The sequence below is a fragment of the Anser anser genome, assembly GCF_964211835.1.
Source record: "Anser anser genome assembly, chromosome: 1".
Taxonomy (NCBI): domain Eukaryota; kingdom Metazoa; phylum Chordata; class Aves; order Anseriformes; family Anatidae; genus Anser; species Anser anser.
Window position 1 is genome coordinate 207679058 of NC_139720.1, and position 27497 is coordinate 207706554.

Genomic DNA, 27497 nt, shown 5'->3' on the forward strand with positions numbered 1-27497 from the left:
TATAATTAATTCCAGCAAATACTGACTGCTATTTGTTTGTTCATTTTAACCTGGATTGCTTTAGTGATTTCGAATAAAATTAAACAGGGAGCTGAGCTGAATAAAGTGTCAAGTGTGGCAAAGCAATAACTTCTGCCAGTGAAGCAGTGCTGAGCACCCACAGGCAGGCTGGGAGCAGTAACTCAAATCAGCAGCGTTCAGGGTACCACTAGGTGGGAAATTAGTGACCTAGGAAATAAAGTAGAAAATGAGTGTGGGAAATAAAGGTTCTTCATAAAGAAAACAGAAAGAAACCGGTCTCCTCTCTGATGGTGGTTAAAAGCAGGGGATAGTTTTAATCACGTGGATAACTTTCTGGTGAGATCTTCCAGCAAGTATGTAATCAACCTGATGCAAATCATTTCCTGACTTAGACACTAACATGCTTTGACTTTGTAAAGAAACATCTAGTTGTTCCCTCCTTATTTAAGATGAATGCTGAAAGCATATGCATCTAGACAATCTGAGTCTCTACTCCTATTAATGGATAGTTAAAATTATAATGTTAAAAAATAAAATAAAAAAAAAAAAAGAGAGTTGCCTAATCTAATTAAATGAGCATCCTGGTATTGTGATACTAAAGATGAAAACAATATTCATGAAAATAGGTAACATATATGCATATGAGTTTGAGATTTCTGCCTATCCATGTGCATACACAAAACTTTACAAAGTATCCAGAGTAAAAATGAAGCCTTCAGTGTCACAGAATCACAGAAGTGAAGGGGTTGGAAGGGACCTCAGGAGATCATCAGGTCTCACCCCCCCTGCCAAAGCAGATTCCTTAGAGCAGGCTGCCCAGGTAGGCGTCCAGATGGGCCTTGAATATCTCCAGAGAGGGAGACTCCACAACCTCCCGGGGCAGCCTGTTCCAGTGCTCTGTCACCCTCACTGTGAAGAAGTTCTTCCGCATGTTGGTGCAGAACTTCCTGTGCTCCATTTTGTGGCCATTACCCCTTGTCCTATCCCCACAAACCACTGAAAAGAGATTGGCCAAATCCCTATCAGAAAAGGCACTTTTATAAAGGTAATAATGTAGTTCTCACTATGTCATGTAGTGTAATTGATAGCAGTATTCAAAATTAATGGACTTTGTAGTGCAGTAGATTAATGCATTCTGTGCACATTGCACAAATCTTCCTGTCTAGAATTTTGTCAGAAATCCAGAAGCAGAGTGATTGTGGGTAACAGAGGAAGAATTTTTATTCTCAGATATATTGAAAACTGTGTATTTTTTCTTTTCTTTTTAATCTGATATTATTCAGAAATAAAATTTATTAGTGGGTCAGGTTTATCTGGAATTCAGCAGCATGTCCTAAGAAAATATAAATATATGGTTGATACAGTTCTGATGTTTTTCTCATTAGTTCTCAGCAAATGAGTTTCTTTCATGTGTTCTCTGAGAAGTGATCCTAAATGGTTAGAGGCTGTAGTTTTAAAGGAAATGTGCTTAAAAACGTTGATTACTTTGTTTATATCTGTGCTATAAGCAGTTATCCCTTGCTGTAAAAAAAAGATTAAGGAAGACTGGACATGTATGAATAAAATGTTGTTTTCAGAAAACCATGAAAATATTCACTAATAACTTTAATAGTTTTGCCATTTTGCATTTATAGAATTATAAGAAAAAAAAAATCAGAGTCCAGCATCACATTTGAATTATATCTATGGAAAACAATGTAACTGTTACAGAAGAAAAAAAAATAAATCCTATAATAAGTAACGCACTTATTATTTTTTCTCTGATTATTTTATAATTTTAATATTAATTTAATCAAAAGAAATTAAACACTTTGAAAAAGCAAACAAGCAAACAAAAAGCAAACAAACAAAACAAAAAACAAACAACAACAAAAAACAATGATTCTGAACATTTTGGGGGGGGGGGGGGGAAGGAACAGTTTACCACAATTTATGTGGAAAATGTATCTATTTTTAGTAGTCTCATTACTCAACATACTTAGGTCCTCAAATAGAGAGGTGATAGTCTTCTTCATTACTGTCAAAACCAGTATCCATCTTAGCTTCCCACCCCTGCTCTGGAAATAGCCTTGTCTTCATTACCCTGGAGCAAAGCCAGCTATACATGCTTCCTCTGCCAGCTAGGTTTTTCCATACAGAATGAGAATTCCCAATAGTCTTACTAGCTCAGCATTCAGATAACAGATCAGTGCAAAGGAGATGTACCGTGAGCCAGAGTTTTAGATGAAAAAAGCTTGAATCCCATCATATTACACCCAACCCAATTTTACTTGCAAATCATTTTCTCAAGATTTTTTTTTTACTTTTCTTTTTCTTCCTTTTTACTTTTCTATTTTATTTATTTTTTTTACTTTTAAAAAACTTTTTCCCCCTAAATACTTGAGTTAAATTTTCAATATTAATATTGGCTGAGGGTTTCAGATTTTTTTTTTCCCTGTGGTGCAGCTTTCAGTTACTGTTCTACCAAAATTTCCAGGTGAAATTTTAAAGAAAATTATGCATGCAGCCCACTTATTCTGGGACAGTTTTTCTGCCAGGGAACTATGGTTTACTATCCATTCATAAGTTCTTTGCTGTATACTTAAATTAAAAAAATCATTTAGTAATTATGGTTGGAAAGGTCTTCTGAGATTACCTAGTCCAACTTTCGGTAGGTCTTCTGCAGGACAAGCTTCAAAGTTAGATGAGATTGCTCAAGGATGCGCAGGGAACCTCTTCGAGGATGGAGACTCTAAAGTTTCTGTACGCAGTCCACTCCAGTATTTAATCACTCTCTTCATGAAAAACATTACCCTGATACCCAAAGGGAATTTCCCTTTTTCACTGTGGACCTCAGAGATGAGTCTGGCACCAGCTACTGAAGATCTTCGTAGCTTCTACTGGTCTCTCCCCATTTTATCAGTTATTCTGAGGAACACAAAACTAACCACTGTACTACAGATGTAGTCTCTTGGGAGCTGAGTTGTGGAGAATCACGACATTCCTTTGTCAAGGGAAAAGCAGCACCAGACTTGCTTAGTCCTTGTGGCAGTGAAGACCTTCTGCAGATAGTGATGTTCAACTTATTATCCATCAGGGCACCACATCCTTTTCTGCAGATCTGCTCCCTGCGTATCTAAGTTTATCTTCTGCTACATCTGTTCAACCACCTTCACATTGGGATGGGCAATTATGGCACTTTGAGGAGGTTGTCCCCAAAGATCAGTCAGGTTTCCTTGGCCCCTTTGTGTTTCAAGTCAGTCTTCCATGGGATGCCGACTAACAGATTTCCTGAAGTCCTGAAGGCAACATTTTTATTTACTACTCATCTTCTTCAGTCACCAAGGCAATCAGCTCCAGTACAGGCATGTTCTGAAGCAGAGTGGGGCATCGCAGCATACAGGGGGGTTCCTGAGCTGGGGAAACTCCAGGGGAGTACAGAAACTCTAAAGGAGCCAGCACCTCTCATGAGAGCAGCTGATGAGGCATGATGGGGCCTGGAGTAATGGCAGCCACCGCCATACATGCAAAAGGTAGCCTTAGGAAGTGTGAGCAACCAGGGCAGTCAAACAGGCCATGGTTCATCAGCAGGGACAGTATGTGTGGCAGTTTGCATGGCAGTTTGCGTGGCAGCTTGTGCAGGAGGGCATGCAGGGAGGGCACTGTCACTCAGCTAACTTTTAACAGTAGTTGTAACACTCTCACAAGAAGCTCCAAGTCATGGTATCCACTTGGCAGAAAGCCATGTCCTCTGCATCCCCTGTGATCTATCCAGCCACAGAAAGTGGTGTAGCTACCCAGACAGATCTCCCAAGGGAAGAAGTGGCCACACAGGTCTCAGGCTGCAGGGTGTGCCCAAGGTTTCTCTCAGTGTCTGACAGCAGCAGTGAGTACACATGTGGGAGCTGTACCCAGGGAGAAGAACTACTCAGCCTTGTGGAAGAGCTTCAGGAGGAGGTGGGCAGGCTGAGGAGTATTAGAGAGTCAGAGGAGGAGATCAACTGGTGGAATCATGTTCCACCATGCCTGGAACAGATGCATCAGCGACAACAACACAAGAAATGAAGGATCCCCTACCCTTTCTCTACCCGGGAAAAGGAGGAGACCTATGAGACAAGGGGAATGGAAGCAGGTTTCTGCTCAAGTCAGCAGGCGAATCCCCTCCCTGCCTACCTCACTTTCCCAGCTGCCCTTACACAGCAGGGATGAGGCTCTGGAACTTGATGGACGGGCAAACAATGATGTGGATGAAGGTCCATCTATATTGGACAGAGGACTTAGAACAAGTCAGCCTACTGTCCTGTAACATGACCACCCCCCTCATGAAAAAAAGAATGACTGCTGTCATAGGTTCTCCTTCTGAGGAAAGGGAACAGAGGGGAATGTCATCACTCCCCTTTCTGTGGGAGGGCTTGATACGCTGACCAGACCCAACCCATAGGGAAGTCTTCTTCCGCTGCTCTTACCCTGGGACCCAGGTAAGAGACATTAGTAGAAAACTCACTAGCCTGATGAGTGTCAGTCTGGTTAGCTACTTCATCATTTTTTCTCATTACCACTCCACTCTGATCCTGGCCCTTAATGTCAGGAAGTCCAGGAAGGACTTCTGTCTGTTCCTTTGAAGAACTTAACATGTACTCTCCATGCACATGTGTATCCATCCATCACTATGTTCCATTGACACACTCCAGTTTAACAAATTATCCCACCAATAAATGCATAGCTCTTCAGTTCTGCATAAACGTTTAGAAAAACCTCCTGTCTGATTTCCTGTGCATATGTGCACAGACCCTTTAGATGGGCCTGCATTTTCTTATAAAATATTTTGTTTCTCTAAAATGATCGTCTTTTCACTAAAGTGTTCAGGTGGTAAATGAGTATTCTTTTTATACAATTTTCCACTTGTCTTCATTCATTTAATTATTGTCTCCTTCAAAATACTTTCTTCAGAAGTTGCAGCTAAAGGTCTTTAGTTATATGGATCACATTTGTTCTCCTAACTTAAGATATTAAAGCAGTCATATGGTACCTTTCTGTCTGAAAAGGTTTGTTACAATCCTACTGTCTGGATCACACTACCATATGAAGGAGCCATATGCTGTCACAATCTGGGAACTGGATGAAGACCACCATATCATGTCACATAGCCTTCATACCAACTTCTAGTCACTGTTAATATAAAAATGAAAAGATCTTCTAATCGTCTATTAGTACTTCAATCCATACAGTTTATCCTCAGTACTGCTTCACATCCCAGCTCATTTTAGCTGATAAAATTGAAATCTCTGTGGAATAAAGTGAAAATATTCAGTTACATTATATTTGTATTCTGTAGTTGGTACCTCTTCTAATGTTACTGTATCTATGATATATAGATCTATCACATCATGTACTACTGTGCTCTAAATTTCAAGACATAAAAAAAGAAAATGATGAATGCAGACATTAGCATTCTCATGGGCTTGGCCATCAATATTTCAACTTAGGTAAACAGGAACTTTGCCTAATTTATTGGTTCTCATTATATCTCTCATGTAGAAGTTGAATTCCCCTCCATTTAGGAAATTCCCCTTCTGCCTGGAAAACAACCTTTTCTGCTGTGCAAATCAATCTAGAAGAAGGGACACAGTTGGTTAATATTTTAGAAAAATGACTTCACTTGTCACCAACTAAATTGTCATGATTTTGACCCATTTTGAAATTAGTTAACATTTGCTTCCTTTCTCGTGCTTCATGCATTATTCATTTGGATTCTCACTATAGTTGTACCATGTTTCCAGAGTTGGGATGTTTTGTATAGTCACTCTTAAGAGCAATGGTAACACAACATTTGTCAAAGTGTCATAGTGAACAATGAAGCCTCATTATATGTCACTTATAAAGCTGAATGAAAAGTGATGCTACATCTAGGCAATTTAATACCTAAATCACGGAAGGTGAAAGACAGGAAACAAGTTTTCATTGCTTTGATAGTATTCCGGTTTGATTTTTTCTCTAAGAGTTCTCACATAAGTCAATGTTAATATTCTTGGTCTTGATCCTTCTCTGCTGGAGTTACTGAAAATTTCACCAGTGATTTCACTGGGAACAGAAATAAACCCCAGGTGAATGAAATTACTCATGTGTAAGAGTGTGCAGGATGAGATCCTCCAGGGCAAAGGCTGTCAATTTTGTTTGCACCGCACAGCACTGAGGACATTCTTCCTGATAGACTTGAAAAAAAAAAAAGAAAGAAGAAGAGTTGAACACTGCATGCCATACCACATTGTTATTTTGTTGTCCCCTAAAATATGAGGTCATTGCTTAGAACGGAAAAAGAGGAAGTGCAAACAGTTAAGTTTGACTAATGAACTGTATGTTGGAAGTTACAATTTCTAATTAAAAAATAAATAAATAAATAAATAAATAAATGCTGATACTCTATATTTGCATCCTATTTTTAGACAGATGTCCTTCTCTGTGCAAAGTTTCCTTTTCACCTTGTCTAACTACCTGGATAGTCTTTTTCTTATGGATGAAATTCTTTGCTACGAGGGTGATAAAATGTCTCTATTCACTAAACCTGAAGACAGAAAAACAGTTTCATCTATATAATTGATCATATCCTAAATATTCAGATTACATTCAGTAAGATCTCTTTTCTGTTTTCTGAGTTTAAACTTGCCCAGTTTCCATCAAATCCAGTCATACAATGGAAAAATGAGCAGAATCAAATGTTTTACAGCATTGATCAACAATGCAGGCAATATAGACTGTATGCCCTTAAAATGAGTGTACCCTCAGCATAGATTAAAAGATCAGAAGAAGCATCAGTGTTCACTAGGGTGACCTTACCAAAAACCCATCTTTCCCTAGAGCATAATTTACACCTGTGGGTATGAGGTGACCTCAGAATCAAGGCTTCCTAACAGCATGATTTGGCTCCATGTAGTAATTTTATTAGAAAAGGTTTATGCAACAAAAGAAACTAAAACCAAACCAAAACAACAACAATAATAAAAGCAACAGCAACAACAACAAAAAAAGGAGTTAATCCAAGAATGACAATGTAAAAACATAAGCATAAGCTTTACTATGTTGACATACAGCCACACTGTCAGTCATTGTCAAAATTATAGAGCATAACAGCATATCACATCTTTTCCTGTCAAAATGTTCCCTCTGACAAAGGTCAGTGCCTTCATGCCATAAATCTATTATCCTATTATTGTCATAAGTATCATGAGAAGAAAGGAGTTGAGCCAAATGTTTGGAACAGATAGAGTCAATGCAACTTAATTCAGGAAAGGGACATATTTCCCATTTCCCTTTGTCAGTATGCCAGGCATCAGCATGAGTGTTCCCTCTCACAATCTGTTTGTGTTCCAGTGAGTAATAGCTTTTTACTGGACTGGAAAATGACTATCCTATTAGTACCAAAGTACATTCACAGGATCAAGTGCCTTTTGAATAGTTAAATACATTGTACCCTTTAAATAGACCAGACGGCTTTAGATGAAACCTTTAAAACTATGGCCAATCTGCTGGAAAATTAAAAATATAGTAAATCCAGTGCTGAAATGAGGCATATTTATGAGCTACTCTAATATACTACCACTTAAAATAGTTTGTTACTCAGTGGAATTTATGAGGATTTTTTTTTTCTCCACAAGAACCAGTAACTCCAATAAGTCATGTGCAATTGTAATAGATGGAAAATAAAGTAAAATAATAATATCTGACATAAATTATGTCTAATTGTTCAGAGTGGTGTTTTGTTTCACATCCATTCGAAAAGATCCCAAACCATCATACATTATAACAAACATGAGTGCAAGTCTCAGTAACTTAGTAATGCCAAGGTGAACCTGGAGAAATGCAACTGAAATCAATAAAAGCACACCAGCATAAAACTGTAGGAAGTTCTAGGACTATCAGGCATGCTAGATGTAAACCTATGTCAGTTAAAACATGTATAAACATATAAGGTAGTGGCAATGATAGAAATCATCTTTTCTGGGTAGGACTGGCCTATTTCTTGCCATCAAAAAGAAGACGGGACTAAGTCAAAAGACTTTGACATACGGGCAGAATATTCCACAGAATAATATGAGTGAGGAATATTCATGCTTGCTGCCTCCCAAATCGAATACAGAAATTGTATTCACGTGTACCATGTGACTTCAGAATTTATTTTGCCATTGTCATTATAATGCTAAAGCCAAGTTAATATTAATCTTATGGAAATAGGGATAGGGGAGAAGAGTAAACTGGAGTTTACACTCTCGTGTAAATTGTAGAGTAGACTCTAGTGTGGAGTTTGAAGCATCTGATTATTCAGTTGCAAAGTATGGAACTGCAGTTCTGGAGGATTGGTCGGACTATTTGTCATCGCTTACTGATTAACTGTGATCTTCACTATTTTTTTTTCCTCCTGTTGAAAATTAAACAAAAACATTGCAGATCTCATATATGAAACAACTGTTGATCCCTCATTATGAGTGAATGGATCTCCAGGATTTACAATTCTAATAACAGGAATTTTAAAAAAGAACAAGAAGAAAAAATATATTGTTTGCCTGACTGACTCCTATCCTTCTTTAGGAACTGAAAACGGAAAAATACAAAAACTTGAAGACAAAACAAAGCCATCAGACTTAAATAAAATATAGAAAACATGGTCAAACCCATCCTTAGCCATCAGACTTAAATAAAATATAGAAAACATGGTCAAACCCATCCTTACTTCCTAGAGAAATTAATTTAGAGCTTTCATCACATCCAAAATGATTTTAAATGCCCCACCCCTGCTCTTGCGTTCTCCTGCAGTTAGTATAACTGGAGAAACTTTCCTGTCGAAGGTCACATAACTCTGTAGCTTTCCAAAGACCTAATGGCTATACTTTCCCACCACTTTCGTCCTCAGGATATTTTGTGGATTCCAGCTGTGGCTTTAATGTCTTCTTTGCTGTTCCCTTTAAGTAATGCTTCTCCTCGGTATTACTGGCAGAAGTCAAAGTTTTCATCTGCCTTAACACATTTACAAACAATATGTAAGTGGGAAGCAGACACTAGGAGTTTGCAAAGGAAGGTTCTTTTTGTCTTCAGTGAAATCTTTTGACTGGGGTCTTCAATTCTAGAGGTATTTCTAAACTATGCAATCATATTAAAGCCAAATAAGGTGCAAAAGGGGAAGCAGAAGCTTGGATCTGAAACAATAAGCTCCCTGTAGGAGGTAAACTTGAGGAGAAGGATCTAGACTGAATTTCTTTGGTTGTTAGTGGATTTACCAGGAAAAACAAACCCTTAAAGGGTTCTAAAATGAGTGTTTTAACTTAGGTGCTTATTATGTACTGACTAGTGTGGGGAATGAGGAAATTGAAGTGATAATTCAGCTTCAGTAATAATCAACGATAATACAGCTTCTTGCCTTTGGGCTTTTTCTCCCATCCCACAATTAGTGATGTATATCTGAACCATTACATACAACCCCCTCAAACTTTTCTTTATAGTATTTCAGTTGGTAATGTTGTCATAGAAACACAGTTTAAACTATTTGGGTGATAAGGTCTCTAATTGGAACAGAAGGAAAAAACAAAAAAAAAAAAAAAAAGAGAGAGAGAAGAGGCAAGACTTTAAATATATTAATTTTTACCTTTCTATAAAGTCGGACATGGGGCTTCTTTCTTAACTGTTTTGACGCCCACCACTTCTGGCTTCAGAAATATTCTGTAACAATGAGTTTTAGATGGTCAATAAGAAATTGCAGAAATGTTTCTTAATAAGCTTTACATTTTTCCCTCCTTAAATTCTATTCAGTTTTCCCTTGGTCCTATATTTTGACTAAAACATAAATTTAGTCATAACCTGCCAACAATTCTCTCTTTTCATTACTCGTGGGGTTATGTGCCTTTATTTTTTATTGGTTGTCTTAAAATTGCATGAGGAACACTATGATAATGTTACTATTTTTAACATTTTGAAATAAATGAATAGTAATTCTTACTTTAAGTGTCTGATTTTTTTAGTTTTGTTGGTCTTAGACCTTCATTAAATATGAAAAGAATATACTGATACCCCCCAGAATTGGGAAAAAAAAAAAAAAAAGTGGCAACGGAAATAACAACGAGAGGATTCAACTTTTATTTTGAAATTGATTGTCCTATTACTCATATCACAAAAGACTGGAAAGTTTTTCAGTCATCATTAATTTCCTCTACCATTTCTGATGCAGTATATAGGTAAATTTTGTATTCTGATCAGACCTGGGAACAGAAAATTAATATTAACAGTAAATATATCTAAATGTTCATCTACATTCAGTTTTAATAAAATACTGGGAGAGGAGGAGGGTGAGTATCCTCAAGTATCATGCAAAGTTTGCACCAGCTTGGCTACCTTCATATATTTTACAGTCATGGCTTTGATTATGTCCTTTATTCTACATATATGTTTACTCTTCTTAATATTTTTTCCTGTTTTTTTTAGGCAATTGGCCGCATTTTCACCAGATTTGTTCAGACCTCCTGCTGGTGTTATTAAGGTAAGAGTATTAGATGCGGCCTATGTGTATTTTAAGAAACACCTGTCATCAACTTTGATGTACAACTGAGTATAAAATCAATTAAGAATTCATGGTTTAGGGATGGTGCTGGAGACTTTGCTGTATGGGAAAGGCATGTTGTGTCAGAGGAAAAAGTGCTGCAAAATGAATGGATAGAGCTTTTAATTTTATGCTTTAACAAGGCCTGCAGAGCGTAATAAGTTGAGCTGGTTTTGGAAGTCCTAGTCACCATTAGGTACACCATGGCTCCTGCACCAGGAATAGGGGTACCTGTACTCTGAATTTTGGTACCTGCTGCAATCGCATTATCCTGACCAGGACCGAAGGTGCTCAGCACAGTCAGGCCAAGTAGGCATGAAAGAGATACTAAGATGGTGATTTCAATGGTAAAAATTTAAAGTGAAAAGCAATGATTGTGCTTTTGTTTTCTTGCTCCCTTTATTATGTATATTCCCTATTAACTATGATATGGTTTTGGTTATAACTTTGGGTGTCATAATCCTTTTGAATTGAATATGGATTTGTGTCCTATCTACTAGGTTCCTTTAGAAATCATAACTCAACATTTGCTAGATTTTCTGTCTAAGGTATGGAGAAATCTTTGTAACAGTTTAGCATCCTGGCTCCAGGTCTGATATGCACTGTCTTGGGAAACCCACCTGTCTACAATTACTTGTCTTTTCTCAGAGACACCATTGCTACAAAACTCGTGTCAGCAAATTTGCAAGTTATATGGATTCCTATGTGTGATATTTTCATTGGTGGCTGGATTAAAGATGACATATTTCTAGCCATGGAAGGAGATAAATAGTTGAAATTTTCAAAACTGCTCTTTACAATACAGAAGCCAGAGTTTCAGTCTGAATGCATGTTTGTAATTGGCAGCATGTGGTTTAATCTCAAGGGGGACTACAGTTTATTTCCACTGAAGAAATGGCTGGTTCAAGCAAGCTGCTACATTTTATCAGGAGTCAGTTAAAATATTTTGCAGTGAAGCTTCTACCATCTACCACACAGTCCTGCATGGATATAGTGAGAAGGAAATTATTATAATTTACTTGCTGATTTTATTTTTTTTTTCTTTTCTATTTCATGTTTGTACTGAAATTATCATAAAGTTTTAAACCTGGCTGGAGCCAATTAGTGCATTTTACTCAGACAGAAGATATTGTATAACTGCCAGTACAGAAGAAATCAGACACAAACCTAAGACAGCCTTAAACATGAAGACAATGTTTTAAAATACATATTTTTACTTTCATCTTTGATTTATTTTCTTCCATTCATTTAAAAAAAGTTTTTACCTTCTTCCAGGAGATCTAGAAATTTATGTTACAATAAAAAAATGAGGTCTTCGTAGGACACCTGGAGCTACAGTTTGTTGTTGTTGTTGTTGTTAGCTTTATTATTTATTTATTTATTTAATGCAGAGATGCAAGCAGTGCAACAAAATTAAGAATATTTAATAGACATATTTAAAACAAAGTCATAATTCTGTAGGATGGAATTAGGGACTTGTATTTATTTATTTATCTCTGTATTATCCTTATTTAGTCAAACCTCCAAGATGTTATTGAAATCCTCCTACATTCCCAATCTGAGATATTACTCATTTGATAAAACATTATAATATAAAGGGAGAGGGGCTTCCTGTGTTCCATATTTTGTCATATTAATTGCCATGTGTTGTTTGTTGTTGGTTTTTTTATGATGCACGTCAGATATGTCTTGTATTAAGTCACTGCCATTGACTTCAGATAGAATTGCTCAGCTCCTTGTTTGTTTCTCTATCATTCACTTGATCGAAGAGCCATTGAGAGAAATGTATAACATCTCTGACATTTAAAAACTTTAGTATAAAAAGCATGTGCTATAGCTATCCACCCTGTGAACATATGTGGAGCAGTTTGTGTGTGGTTTACAGTGTCAAGAATTAAATCCTTGTGTTTGGCTACTGCATATTCAAGAGATGCAAGATTCTGTGGAACAGACTTCTAGGAATGACATATTGTGTGAGTGTGATTGTCACTATGTCCTTTCCAATGTAAACCCCCAAAACACAATAGGGTAGTGTTTGGAGTTTAAAACTCCATGTTTAATATGGAGTGTTCTCGCATGTCCAGTCTTTGCCACCTCAGCCCATTCTGTTTACAGCAGACTCATGGCTGCTCTGACACGTGCTGCTAACATCAAGTCTTCAAGGAGCTCGCACTTGCAGAACTGAACTCTACTATGTCGCTCACACGTCCTACACAAAATACCCTCAGTAGAAAAGGGACAGAATAAACATTATCAGGAGTTTTTTCAGTACAAATATGTCTAAATCCAGCTACTTTACACTTTCTGATCAGGGAAAGAATTGAAATCTGACCTGAGGCTGTTTAACATTACATGAATTCAAGTTGTGCAAAGATACTTAAAGAATGCCTTTGTGAACAGATACCATGAGATGATAACCAATTGTTCAATCTCAGCTACCCTATGATTCTATACATATGCAAAGGGTCTCCAGCCTGACAAAAAGGTGGCTGTTGCCTAGTGCTGTGATATTGTTTTCTTTTTATTAATCTCTGTGGGTTGATTTTGGAACAATCTGCCCTGTACCCTGAGATCTCTATGGTTGAGAAAGTATTGGGCTTACCTTACAAAACTCACTCAAAGCATCTCAATCTTCCCAGAGAACAATCCACTGAGATAACTTGGAAAGACCAAAGTAGAAGGCAATGGCATTTCCTAGTAGGATCTGTCCAACTATTTAATAATGCAGTCAAATCAGAGCAAAACATTGGTATTCACTTAGAATGGGAAAGAGCCATTTGCTGAATCCCCCAGGTTGTGTCTTCCTTTCTTTCTGATCTGACTATGGGTATTTCAGAAGTCGAGTTTAATAACAGATTTCAGTTAAGCTGTAAGCCACACTTTAGCACTGTCCAGCCCAGGAACTGGGCACTTAGCATTTTGTTAAATATCATTTTCAGACAATTTACTTTATTCAAAAGCTTCCTTTCCTCAATATGTTCATTCCCTGCAAACAGAAGACTGTCATCACCTGCTCTCTACTTGTTTGCATGCTGATAGCTCTTCTCCTCTCGTAAATCCCATTAATTAATGAATAGTCAGCAGGGAATTGTCTCCTCAGGCTCATTAAAGAAATGGACACTAAAATGATATGAAAGCAGCTGCCTCCTTTCTGTCATTCCCTTCTGACGGCTACTGCTTTCCTCATCAGTGCTAAATTATAACGCTGCTTTGATTAGCAGTCCAGTTACTTGCTGCAGCTGCATATGGAGATGGAAATCTTAACTACACAGTCATGTTTAATTGATATTCTCATCAAACTGTTAACATTGTTTAAAAAAAAAAAAAAAGGCACATGTACTTATATTAAATCCTGCTGGAAGTTTTTTTGACCTTGTGAGCAGATTGAAAAGGCATGTTATTTCTCAAAGCTTTCTAATAAGACACTGATTATTACCTGAGCTCATTTGGGAATGAGAGTTAAAATCTGTGAAATATCTCAGGCTAGAAATCATCTTAAACAGAAACATCTTGAATCATCTTTCCAGTGCCTGAATGACATTTCTATGTGGAAAATAAAATAGAAATTGTACTTATTTTAAAGCAGGGAACAAGGTCTTCCGAATTTCATCAAAATATTTATAATAAATATATATATATATATATATTCACCACCATAGAGTGAACCTATGTTGGACAGACTATCTGTATGATGGTTGATGTAAAAGAGCATGACTTAAAAGATGTTGTAACTCATACAAGAAGGGCAGGTTGCCTATACTTGTGTTGGGTGAGACCTGCCTATACATATGTTTATATTTAACCTGTGAAAGAATTTGGATTAAATTCTAATACATCCCTTGTTTTTAAAGTTTTATTCCTAAACCAGACCGGGACCCTGTACGGAGGCTGCAAAGACTTGCCAGCCTTCTACTAGAACAGTCTTTAAACATCAGGCATCTTCAAGGTTTGAGGTGACATTAACAAGAGTTGTTGCTAACTGCTGCTTAGTGGTTGGTACCTTCACTCAGATGAAATCTGGTACCTCACTGGGTTCTGGGACTAAGTAGGAGATGAGCCATAGGACAAGGAAAAATGTTCTTTTTCTGGTGCTGGATCATGGTGCTGAAACCCAAATTCACCCCATAGAAGGGAAGAGAAAAATTGCTTTAGGGCACACTGGAAAGCATTTATAATCAGAACTAATAGAAGCAGATCTTTCAGCTACAGTCCTAGGATTAATATATTGAGTGCAGTTCTGAAATAATCTTAAATGAAATGAAGACTTCAGACTTCTTTGTCTCTCTGTTCATGGATTTGCCTTTCACAACTGGATTTGGGCTTCTACTGTCCAACGCAATCATCTTCTTATGTCAAAAGCAAAACTGCAGATGTGTTATCTTATTTATATAAATACAGAAACACTGTCTGATATGGCCTGACCTGGTAAATTGCTCAGCTTCTCCTGGATGGCATTCCATTAGAAGTTTCACCCACCAAGACAGTTTTGTGCAAGGTGAATCTACAGTTTCTGATTAATCTACAGTGAAATGGGAACTAAAATCCTGATTTTTATGTCATACCAGGGGGAACTTTTGAAGGGAATCTCTATTTTTATCTATTTGCAGCACTGGTGGAATGACACCAGTTCCTACTGTGGCACAATACTCACTTTAGTCATGGCCTCAAGTGTCTAACTATGATATTGAGATCTAGATTCACCCTGGTAGCATCTTTGGTAGCATTTTTTTTTCTACTTTTTGAGATTAAATAACTAAAAAATAAAATATATTTTTTTTAATGTGACTTTAACTAAATTTTATATGTAGACATCCTAACTTGTTATAGAGACCAGAGGGTTCAGTAAAAGTTTTCTTGTTGATGAAATAGGAGATCTAGGCTCTTCATGCAAATATTTTGAAATATTTGCTAGGAAAAAATGTCAGTTTTTCTTTTCTTTTTGGACTTTTATTCAAGGCCGGTCTGGATGCCTACCTGGGCAGCCTGCTCTAAGGAACCTGCTTTGGCAGGGGGGGTTGGACCCAATGATCTCTCGAGGTCCCTTCCCACCCCTACAGTTCTGTGATTCTGTGATTCTGTGACTTAACAGAGAAATTTGACCCTTAAAATGTGGCAGCATGACTTTGAAAAAGTAGTTGCAAATTTTCCTTCTATTCATCACTAGAAATGATCTCTGTTTTTGTTGGTAGTTAATGCTATCATGATAAATATTGTTACACTAAGTAAAAAAAAAAAAAAAAAAAAAAACTAAAATATTTCCTTTCCTCTTTCAAGTGCTTAACTTCTTTCTTTCTTTCTCTGATAGCCTGTAATTGTCACAGCATTATTCTGTATTAATTGAATAATGTCTCCCTTTGAACTGTCTTTTAGGAGTAAAGAAAAGATCTAGCTAGCATAGCATATCATAGCTATCACCATTTTCTGTGAGTCTGTGGGGGATTCACATCTTTTATTAGGGTTGCTTAGAAATGTCATGGCTCTGTCCTGAAAAAATAGAAAAGAACACTCGCTGTACAGTTTGTAACTGTGCTCCAAGCTTGGGCATCTGAGCTGCATTGAATTAGATAAAATGAATTTAGTCTTAACAGGATGATTCACAGGCATGCTATAAAGTTCATAGTGCAAATTCAAATTTTCCAGTGTCTTCAGAAGATTTCAGCTCAAATTCATGTGAAACAGGATTCTGAAAATGAAACAACCATTATCTTTAAACCCAATGTACATTACTAATTGTTGCAATACCTAGCCTTATTTTTATTTTATTTTATTTATTTTATTTTATTTTATTTTATTTTATTTTATTTTATTTTATTTTATTTTATTATTTTATTTTATTTTATTTTTACTTTTTTTTGAACAGAAATATTAATAATTTTTCCTTTGCTGAACAGAAATCACTTGAAAGTCATTCTCTACTTCATGGATCCCGTAAGGTAGACAAGACTTATAGATTCATTTCACCTAAACAGCCCAATTATATTTTGGCAGTAGTGATTTTACTTCTTAAAGAGGTTAAATTTGAATTTATTCCACATACATGAAAAGTTTTACCTCTTATGAAACATTTCATGCATTTCTCCATGCCTGTATTTCTTTTTTTGTTATACTGATCTGTAACCTTCAAGTCATTAAATGATTTATGCCTCTAAGATAACTTATTAATTATAATATACTTTTCTTGTTAATTGAGAGGTGCAGTTGGCATAGTATTTGATGTTGTTGCTAAGTTAATTCATTAAATCCTTTAAAGTAAAAGCCAAAATATGACTCTCCTAGTGTAATAGTTAATGCTGTTTTTCCACATCAGCTGCAATAAAATATAATAATCAAATGAAACAGAGTGCATTTGTTACAGAGGAGTCAGACTATCTATCTGCTAGTAAGGAACTCAAAACAGGAGAGGAGTTCAGATTATTACATTTAAGATCTGTGTCCACAGACCATGAGAAGGGTCTTGTACAAAAGGAAAGGGAGACAGAACATTCTATATATGTAAGGATTTTTTTTGTTCTTAAACATACACACAGGTAAATCAGTATTATGTACTAGTGCTTTGAAAAGAAAGAAAAAAAAAAAAACTAATTATTTTCTAACATAGGAGTGAAGAGTAACAGGTAACCTGTATTAACCTGAGCTGGGTTGTTTTTCATGTATATGTACAGCATATAGGTCTATAATTAATGTGTTTTGATTGAAATAACTTGTAGTTAAAGCCCTACTGGAAGTCCTGTGATGAAAACACTTCATCTGAGTCTCACTGCCTGAAGAGTTTTGCTGCTGGGATTATTGACATTGGTTGGCAGTGTGGTGAACTGAAACTATTTCCACTCAGTCAGGAAGCCAAAATTTTCCTAAGGCAAAGAAATAATTTTACTTTCTAGACAAACTTGGTATTTATGTTGCCTTGGAGAACAGGGTAAAGAACACCTTTCCAATACAGATTTAACAATATTTGGAGGAAAAATCAGTTAAGATGTAGTCTTAGGTCCATTATACTTCAAGAAGGCTTCAACAGCTGCAGGAAATTACCAGCATCATTGATCTCTTCCTAGGTAGTGATGTCCTAGGAACCCCTAATTTTCTGACACTGTGGTTTGCTATTTTGCCCAGAACTGTACCAGTTTCACCAAAGGTCCCTGTGGCAGAAAACCTGCTTTGTTTTATCTGTACCGTTTTTTGCTGTTTTTTTGTTGTTGTTGTTTGTTTTTTAAATGTTTATTTTTCATATCTTTTATTTGGCTAATATCAATATCAACAACAGATAGCATGTTTGAGATATACATACATTTGTGGCCAGGGTACATGCATATATGTGTTTCTAGCAAGATGCTACAAATGATTTTTTCTGTGGTTCATTTCTCATATATCAGTTATTTCATCAACATTTTTTTAAGAAACCCAGAAGACACATATTTGTATATTCCTTGTCATAATTGTAACTAATTGGTCAGCAGTTGAAGTCATTGGAAAATGATAACGTGAGAACATTATTGTGGATGCTATGTAACCTGTTCGTTATCTGCAGGATGAAGAACTAATATGTTGTATGAATGAAAGAGGTAACCAATTCCTCGACTATTCCCACAGATAGTTCTAGATTTGTGTAGTTTCCAAATGTCTCAACAAGGAAATACACTTACACTTTTATGCAAACCTTAGTCACGTCTTCAGACAAGGAAATATATTCTCATGTATATAGAGTCCTATCTAGAAATTCACAGAACTAGAAATGGCAATAATCTAAGCTATTATGTAGAAAATGATCAATAGTTGAAACACTAATCTAGTGCTAGCTACATTTTTCATCTAATTCAAAGGCTCATGGAACTGACTGGTATAATTATTGATTTTAGTTTTTTCATCTTTAATCTTTTAGTACGATGCTCCTTTTCAAAAAAACACTCATGTAAACAGAACATGAGATCAACATTCTTTTGGAATGATACCAGGGTACATGGGTTGTATTAGAAAATGACGCGTCACTGGTTGCTTTTTAGGAGTGTATATGAACTACGTATATAACAATAAAATGTTTACTCAGCAGCACTGTGTCAAAGCAAATTGTAATTGAGCACAGCCAAGAGAGTACATATATTTTATTTTATTAAAAGAAAAAAAAAAAAAAAGCTTTTCCTTATTTTCAGAAATAAATTATCCTATTGTGGGTATGAAAGACCTATTTATTCAGATGTTAAGAAAGGCTTTTACTGGTCTTTTAAAACAGAAGTTCAAATCAAACCATTATCAAACCTTTCAAAAGCATATTTTTTCAGCTCTTTAGGAAGAAGGAAATTTGAAATTTTAATGATAATAATTGGAATTGTTGTGATAATTGAAGGAGTAGAAAGGATACATAATGGTTTAAGGAAAAAATAAATGTGTATGTCTTCATGTTGGTTGCACTGTTTGTCAAAAATAAACAGATATGCATTGCATATTAGACATGAAAACAGCTTCACTAGCAAGGAAAATAAAGATATCAGAAAGATTAGGTGTTTCCGAAGCCAGGAATTTGAGTTAATATGAACAGAAGGATTTTAGGGTTATTTGTGGTTAGCACAGATAATAAGACGGATGATTTTTATTTATGTAACTATTTATTTTTTTATTTTGTGAGACATGAGTGAAATACACAGCTGCTTTCAAGAGAACTGAATTTTCCAACTTTGACATTTCATATATTTAAAAGCAAAATACACATTTTAATTGGCAGTTTCATATGGGAAGTAGCTTCCTACAATCACAGGTGATACGACTTGATCATCAGGAAAAAAAAAAAAAAAAGGTCATCAGCTCCTTTATTCTTCAGGGAAGGTTAACCACTGATAGTGCTACGATACTTTTGAGAAAATTACCCCTAAAGAACCCTTAAGAATTCAGCTGATAATTTGGCATTATTGAGTTTATTGTTAAAGGAACTTATATGTAAACAAGTGAAGTTGTATACTCTAAGCCTTCACCTAGCAAAACCAGTACTTGGGATGGAGGGAGAGGGGGAGCAGGCAGGAATCTTGAACAATAGACAGAAAAAAGTAAAACAATGAAAGAATTCATTCTTTCATTTGAATGAAAGAATTCATTCAAAAAAAGAAACAATGAAAAATTTATATGTTCAGGTAGCAGATAGAAAATGAAAATCACAATATCAGCAAATTTCACTCAGTCTACTCTGATTTCAAAGGGGAGATCTGCTAGATGATTAGTTATAGACTAAAATTATGAAATCTGCAAATTTTGTAAAAAAATGTAAAGATGTCAGACAAGGTGTATTGAGCAAACACAGCTTCCCCTGGAGCTTTGTACTCCATATAATTACATTCCACATACAGTAATTGAAACTTCTGAATACGTCAAACTGTGTGTTTTCACAAACCAGCAGTAATCAACTCAAATTATTTAAATTCACTATTTGACATAATTGGTATAAATATGACAGAAGAAAAATATTTCTAGGGTATATTACTTCATAACTATATCGAATGACTACCTAGGGAGATAACTGCTCCTACAGTGTTCCTACGGAAATCTGCAGGATAGAAACCCTTAGTACAAAATTCTTGTTTTTCCACAAATTTTACTTCAATTTACTAAAAGATTTACTAAAATGGAAGGGAAAGCTCTGCAGCCTGGGAAGATCCATGTACCTCTCTGATTCAGAAATTACCATAAAATCAAGCAATTGGAAACTGCTGGCCAGAAGCTCAGCGGGTGTCAGCAGGAATAGCTCCACTGAAGTCAGAAAAACAATGCTGATTTTTAGGATTAAAATTGCCCTTCCAGGGAGAATAGTGATGCTGGTTGCCCTACATTGATGTAATAGACTTGTCGCCTCCACAAAAACTACTCTAAGACCAGCCCAGAGATTGTTGTACATTTAATGTGTGACAGAAATGGCTCTCTAGGGGTTCATGAAAGACAAATGCTGATTGTTGTTTCCATCCCTTCTGAACCTTTGAGATGGCATCAGACCCCCTGATGGAAAAAAAAAAAAAAAAAAAAGTCGGTTGGAGGGTAGCAGGCCTCAGATCGTCTGTATCCCCGACTTCAAAACCCTAGGGGCTGACCTCGAGTTTCCCCAGGTTCTTTCTACCAGAGGCTCCAGGTGGGGCCATTCTCCTCGGCTGTGGTGTAGAGCACATTCTTTACATCTGGTCCTGTTTGGACTGGCCCAAGGGCTACTGCATGAACTATTTCCTGCTTAATTTATTCAAAGGCTTGTCGTTGCTTAGAGCCCCATTCAAAAACATTCTTCTTACGGGTTACTTGGTAGAGCGGGTTTACAATCAGACTGTAATTTGGAATGTGCATTCTCCAAAACCCCACGACACCTAGGAAAGTTTGTGTTTCTGTTTTGCTAGTTGGTGGAGACATAGTTGTTATTTTGTTGATCACATCCATTGGGATTTGACAACGTCCATCTTGCCATTTTATTCCTAAAAACTGGATCTCTCGTGCAGGTCCTTTGACTTTATTTTGTTTTATGGCAAAACCAGCCTTCAGAAGGATTTGGACTATTTTCTTCCCTTTCTCGAAAACTTCTTCTGCAGTGTCACCCCACACAATGATGTCATCAATGTACTGCAGGTGTTCAGGAGCTTCCCCCTGCTCCAGCGCAGACTGGATCAGTCCATGGCAAATGGTAGGGCTATGTTTCCTCCCCTGGGCAACCAATTCCAGGTGTATTGGACACCCCTCTGAGTGAAAGCAAACTGTGGCCTACACTCTGCTGCTAGAGGGATGGAGAAAAATGCATTAGCAATATCAATTGTGGCGTACCACTTGGCTGCCTTCGGTTCCAGTTCGTATTGGAGTTCTAGCATGTCTGGCACTGCAACACTCAGTGGTGGCGTGACTTCGTTCAGGCCATGATAGTCCACTGTTAGTCTCCACTCACCATTAGATTTTCGCACTGGCCATATGGCACTATTAAAAGGTGAATGAGTCTTGCTGATCACTCCTTGGCTCTCCAGTTGACGAATTAACTTACGGATGGGAATCAGGGAGTCTCGGTTGGTGCGATATTGCCGCCGGTGCACAGCTGTAGTAGCGATTGGCACCTGCTGTTCTTCAACCCTCAGCAACCCCACAACAGAAGGGTCCTCCGAGAGATCAGGCAAGGTAGACAACTGTTTAATGTCATCTGTCTCTAAGGCAGCTACGCCAAAAGCCCACCGGAGCCCTTTTGGGTCCTTGAAATATCCTCTTCTAAGATAGTCTATGCCAAGGATGCATGGAGCATCTGGGCCAGTCACAATATGGTGTTTTTGCCACTCATTCCCAGTTAGACTCACTTCAGCCTCCAATACAGTTAACTGCTAGGATCCCCCCATCACCCCATAAATACAGATGGGTTCTGGCCCTTTATAGCTTGATGGCATTACAGTACACTATGCACCGGTGTCTACTAAAGCCTTATACTTCTGTGCGTCTGACGTGCCAGGCCATCAAATCCACACAGTCCAATAAACTCGATTGTCCCTTTCTTCCCCCTGGCTGGAGGCAGGGCCCCTCTAATCCTAGTCAGAATCTTCATTTCTGTGTCTAAAGGACTGCCTGCTGGAAGTTGGAGCAACAAGCTTTTCAGAGAACCCCTTTTCCCAATTGTTTTCTTTTGCAACTCACGTACCTGTGCCTCTACGGTCGAGGTAGATTTTCCATCCCATTTTCTCATGTCCTCTCCATGGTCACGTAGGTGAAACCACAGGGTGGCACAGGGTGTGTACCCACCATATCGTCTTCCTTGTGCGGATGAACGCTTACCCCTTATAGCTGAGACACTGGTTTGTACAGGTGGGGAGGAAAATAATCTCTCTTCAAGTCAGTGGAACTTTTCAGAAAGTTTCTCCGAAGTATTCTCTTTTAATTGGTGGACACTGGTTTCTTCAGGTGGGGAGGAAGATAAATTCTCTTTAAATTGATAGAACTCTTCAGAAAGTTTCTCCACAGCTGAGACCCAGGCCTGTAAGGAAGAGGAGAGATTTTCTTCGTACTGCCGCAGTTGTTTAGCTACTTCATCCACTGTGGGTTCCTCATCCTCTTTCCAGGCCATTATTGCCAATGAGCTGGCATATGATGATGGTGCACTCCGTACAAACTTCCGCCACATGGGTTGTGTACACTGGACTTCATCTGGATCTGTGGATATTTGTCCGTTGTCTAGGTCCTCATAAATCAGCTCCCGTATAGCTAATTCCCTCAGGTAATGGATTCCCTTCTCCATAGTGGTCCACTTGCCTGGTAGACATACAAGTTCTTCCTTGAAGGGATACCTTTCCTTCACAGCTGACAGGAGACGCCTTCAGAGGCTGTAAGATCGTGCTCCATCTCCAATTGCTTTGTCAATGCATGCGTCTCTAGCAAGGGATCCCAGCCACCTGGCTTCCCTGCCCTCTAATTCCACACAATTGGCTCCCGTGTCCCAGCACTGGAGCAGCCAGGTAACAAGCTGCTCACCTATGCAGCGACCAAAATCTTTTTGCACTTCTCGTAGCTCACGCTGGTATAGGTTTCGGGTAATTACTGTTGATTTTTCGACATCCTCATCTTCATCCTCCTGCACCTCTGATGGCCCAGCCTCATCTTCTCTATACCTAGACCTAGCAGAAGACTCTCTGCATTCTAAACGACCTGAATCTCTATACCATTTTTTCACCTTGTCTACAGGGGCAACTTGCACTGCTACAGCTCGTTTCTCTGACCCAGCCACAGGGGTTGGAGCGGCTGCAGGGGCTGGAGCGGCTGCAGGGGCTGGAGCAGCTGCAGGAGCTGGAATGGCTGCAGGAGCTGGAGCAGCTGCAGGGGCTGGAGCGGCTGCAGGAGCTGGAACAGCTGCAGGGGCTGGAGCGGCTGCAGGAGCTGGAGCGGCTTCAGGAGCTGGAGCGGCTGCAGGGGCTGGAACAGCTGCAGGGTCCATCATAGGGGTTGGAGTGGCCAAAGGGTCTGTCACTAGGTTGATAGTAGCATCAATTGCAGCTCGATAGGCATAAGCCAGAACCCAACACGCTACAGTGATTTGTGTCACTTTGGAACTGCCAGAGTCATGACACCCTTTTTTCAATCATTCTACCAGTTTTTTAGGATTTTGCAGTTGTTCAGGGGTGAATTTCCAAAATACTGGAGGTGCCCACTGTTCTAGAAACCTGCCCATATCCTCCCACACTCCCTGCCACTCACAACTATCTCGCCTCAGGACAGATCTCTGGATGAGATTCCTAAGTAGTTGTTTAACCTTAAACAAAACCTGAAGCGCATTCAGGAGACATAACAACAAGAACATGCTGGTCTGAGTATCCCAAGGATATTCAATATCTTGGAGAACCACCGTAACTAGCTCGGGGGATAAGAGGGTGGTGAAGGAGAAAGGGAGAGTGAGCAAGTAGGAAAAAATATCTTCCCCTGTCCCCTCCACAGATTGGCTCCCTGACGAGAAAAGGCAATAGGTGTAATTGTTAACAGTTTCTGAGATATGGTTTCCAAAGTATAGAGTCGACGAAAGTGCTGAATACAAATACCAGGTTAGGGTCATGACCAGAAATTTCATCATATCATAAGCCACTGTTACACCGCACAGTACCATAACGATCTTAAACCAGGGCCCAGAAAGGATAAACAGCATGACAGTGAGCACATACAGTAAGTAACATGCTATAAAATTCAATTTGGAAAACAGGCACAGCAGACTTGAGATTAAGCAATCAGCATTGTGACTAGCAACTATTAAGTAGGTCTACTACTTATACCAATTTTAGTTTAACACACTCTGGTCAGATCTGTCATTATCTCAACCCTTTGTGCCCCACGTTGGGTGCCAAAAAGGACTGTTGTGGTTTAACCCGGTCGGCAGCTAAACACTACACAGCCGTTCGCTCACCCTCCCCCCTCCCTCTCTGGGATGGGGGACAGAAACAAGAAAGTGAAGTCTGTGAGTTGAGATAAAGACAGTTTATTAAGACAGGAAAATAATAACAACAACAACAACAACAACAATAATAATAATAATAATAATAATAGTATTAATACTAATAATGTGTACGAAACAAGTGATGCACAATGGAATTGCTCACCACCCGCTGACCGATGCCCAGCCTATCCCCGAGCAGCCGGCCCCCCAACCCGGCCAGCCACCCCTATATATTGTTTAGCATGACGCCAGATGGTATGGAATACCCCTTTGGCCAGTTTGGGTCAGCTGTCCTGGGTCTGTCCCCTCCCAGCTCCTGCTCCACCCCCAGCCTGCTCGCTGGCAGGACAGAGCGAGAGGCTGAAAAGTCCTTGGCTTGGTGTAAGCACTGCTCTGCAACAATTAAAACATCAGCATGTTATCAGCGCTCTTCTCATCCTAATCCAAAACATAGCACCCTACCAGCTACTAAGAGAAAATTAACTCTATCCTAACTGAAACCAGGACACCAACATATTTGCTTTAAGAAGTGTTGCATACATTGGAAGGGAAGGGGAGGGCAGGGAGTGGAATGGATCTGAATGTCCTAAATTATGGTTGAATGTAAGGTCAAGTTCATTCTTCCCAACCTGATGATTGGCTGGCAAGAAGACACAAAAGATATTAATTGATAATGTGTACCACTGACTAGGCTCTACTTATTCTTTATAAATAGAGTCATTACAGGAAAGGGACACATGAGAAAACATTTGTACATGTGGTGTTCAGAAACATGAGAGCTTTCTGGGAGTGTTTTACAGCAGCTCAGCTCTGACCACTCCTTGGCAGTCCCTGGAGGAAAGATGAATTAATGAAGAGAAAAGAAAAGGCAGAAAGCCACGCAGATAACTTTTTCATTCATTTAATAATACCTGTGTGGATTCAAAACAAACAAACAAAAGCAACAGCAAAGCAAACAAAAGCTGTCTGACACTTCCCCAGTTGTATCACAGATGTTAAGGAGTTTTGTAACCACCAAGCACGTATTTTACTGCAGCAGAAAAACAGTAAGAACAAGCTGCTTAAAAAGGGTTTTTATCCTTCCCTTTCTCCCTCTGACTATGGCAAAAGGCTGACTTGAAACTTGTTAAATCATCTTGTTTCTCTCTGTAAACTCTCTCAAGAGTCAGAGCTCCCTGTGGACGTTGCCTACAGCAGTGCTCTGAAGTGGTTGGATGCAGGCAAGTGTCTTAGAAAGGACAGCCAGCTTGTTTATCATTTTCTGACTCTCTCACTCTCTCTTTTTTAAAAATAGATATACTGTGTGTTTTTGTTCTGCAAACAGCCTGATCTGTAGATATATATGAATCTGTAGAACTGCAAGATTTTATTTTCCAAGTTATAAAAAAAGGAAATCTATCCAACACCTGGTTTAGGAATAAATGGTAAAAAGAAAGATGTAGCTATGTGTTTCAAGTATAAATCAAATATCACTGCCTCAGCCTGTTTCAAGGGTGTGCAAGTTATTGGGCTGACAAAATAATGCAAAAATTGTTTCTAAAAATATATATTATATATATTTTTTCTAGCTGCAGAATGGCCACTTGAGCTGTCTGGTGGCACGTAAACAGCAGGAAAAAAATAAATGCTCTCTGTAATCAATGCAATGATTTAAACTGATACTACATTCACCCTCCATCCAAAGCCTAGGTAGAGGTAGAGAAAAGGCCATAAACCAGTGAGGGTTGAGACACATGAACAATTTTGTGAAACATTCACATGGAATTCCAAGTGAAGCAGTAAAATTAATTCACAAATTATAGTTAATGCACTATAAGAGCAAGAGATGCTCAAGCAGAATGAAAATGCAGTAAATACAGCTCAGTATGCTTTATAATAAAGAGCTGACACACAAAACAGACTGCTTCAGTGGAGGGCGTGAAGTAGGGGGAAGCATCCCTTCCACTTGTCATATAATATACCCAGATGAAGCACTTAAATAAACATGCCACTCTTCCATTGCATGTCCTCCCACAAAACTGTCAATGAAGCAAGGTGTATGAGTAAAACTGGAAGCCTGGGTGGCAAAGGAAAGATCTTCATTTTCTTTATGCATCCTTTTATTTATACAAAAAGATGGCAAGGAAAAGGCTTTGATTCAGAAACCTGTTACTGTTGGTCAAGATCAACAGTGCCTTTACTCAAGTATAGTATGGAAAGAGAAGCTATGTGAGTTTCCAGGCTCAAAAGCAAGTGTCTCTTACGGACTTGAAATCATTCAGCAATCAATCAACTGGATTTTAGTCTTCTCATGATCTTTATTTTCCACTCCTATTAGTGAGATTATTATTTATGTCCATTCCCCAACCCTATCTTTTGGCATTTTTGCTTCAACTATAAAAAGGCTTGGGAGGACTGAAAAGTCTTTGGAGGGGATGGAACGTATTTAGCACAAAAGAGATGCCATGTGCCTTGTCCCTGCAACATGTAAAAAGATACAAAAAAAAAAAAAATGTTTGGAAAGGAGAATTAGTTTTTTTTTTGTTTTTTTTTTTTGGGGGGGGGTGGGTTGAGGAAATCCATACAGACAAAGCTAATTAATTTTAGATATAGATATATATTTTAATTTATTTTTTTTCCCACCTCTATGCTGGTCAGTGAACTTAGGAAGGGAAATAAGAGCTAGTCAAACATGTTTTTATATATACACTTTACGTATTCATGGCACATATTTCCATATTTATATTTATGTCCAGGGTCCATCTAGGGAGTCATGTCGAAAGCAGAAGATAGACCTGCAGCATAGGCCATAGGTCCGTTCAGGAGATGGAACCAGAGACATGACTGAAGATAGGTTCCCTACAACATAGGTCTAAAGTCCAGCCAGGACAGGGTGTGGTGGTTTTACCGTGCTAAGCAGCTGAACTCCACCACAACCGCTCTCTCACTCCCCCTCCTTAGAAGAGGAGGGGAAGAAGTAAAGGAAAGAACAACTCATGGGTTGAGAAAAGGATAATTTAATTAAAGGGAAAAAAA

The 27497-nt window shown here is 38.2% G+C and overlaps 1 protein-coding gene and 1 long non-coding RNA gene across 4 annotated transcripts in view; one reads left to right on the forward strand and one right to left on the reverse strand.

Annotated features, from left to right (window-relative positions):
- The window catches only part of TENM4 (teneurin transmembrane protein 4), a 1267116-nt gene that overhangs the window by 156251 nt on the left and 1083368 nt on the right, over positions 1-27497 (forward strand). For all 3 annotated transcript variants that reach the window (XM_083820251.1, XM_083820252.1, XM_083820255.1), the window contains exon 2: positions 10468-10522. The gene's annotated coding sequence lies outside the window, so the exon portion shown is untranslated. The remainder of the gene's footprint in view (positions 1-10467; positions 10523-27497) is intronic.
- On the reverse strand, positions 1923-25568 carry LOC310892461. Its single transcript, XR_014578156.1, has 3 exons — positions 24646-25568; positions 9635-9708; positions 1923-6212 (listed from the first exon to the last, which is right to left on the reverse strand). It is a non-coding gene; the product is annotated as an uncharacterized lncRNA (long non-coding RNA).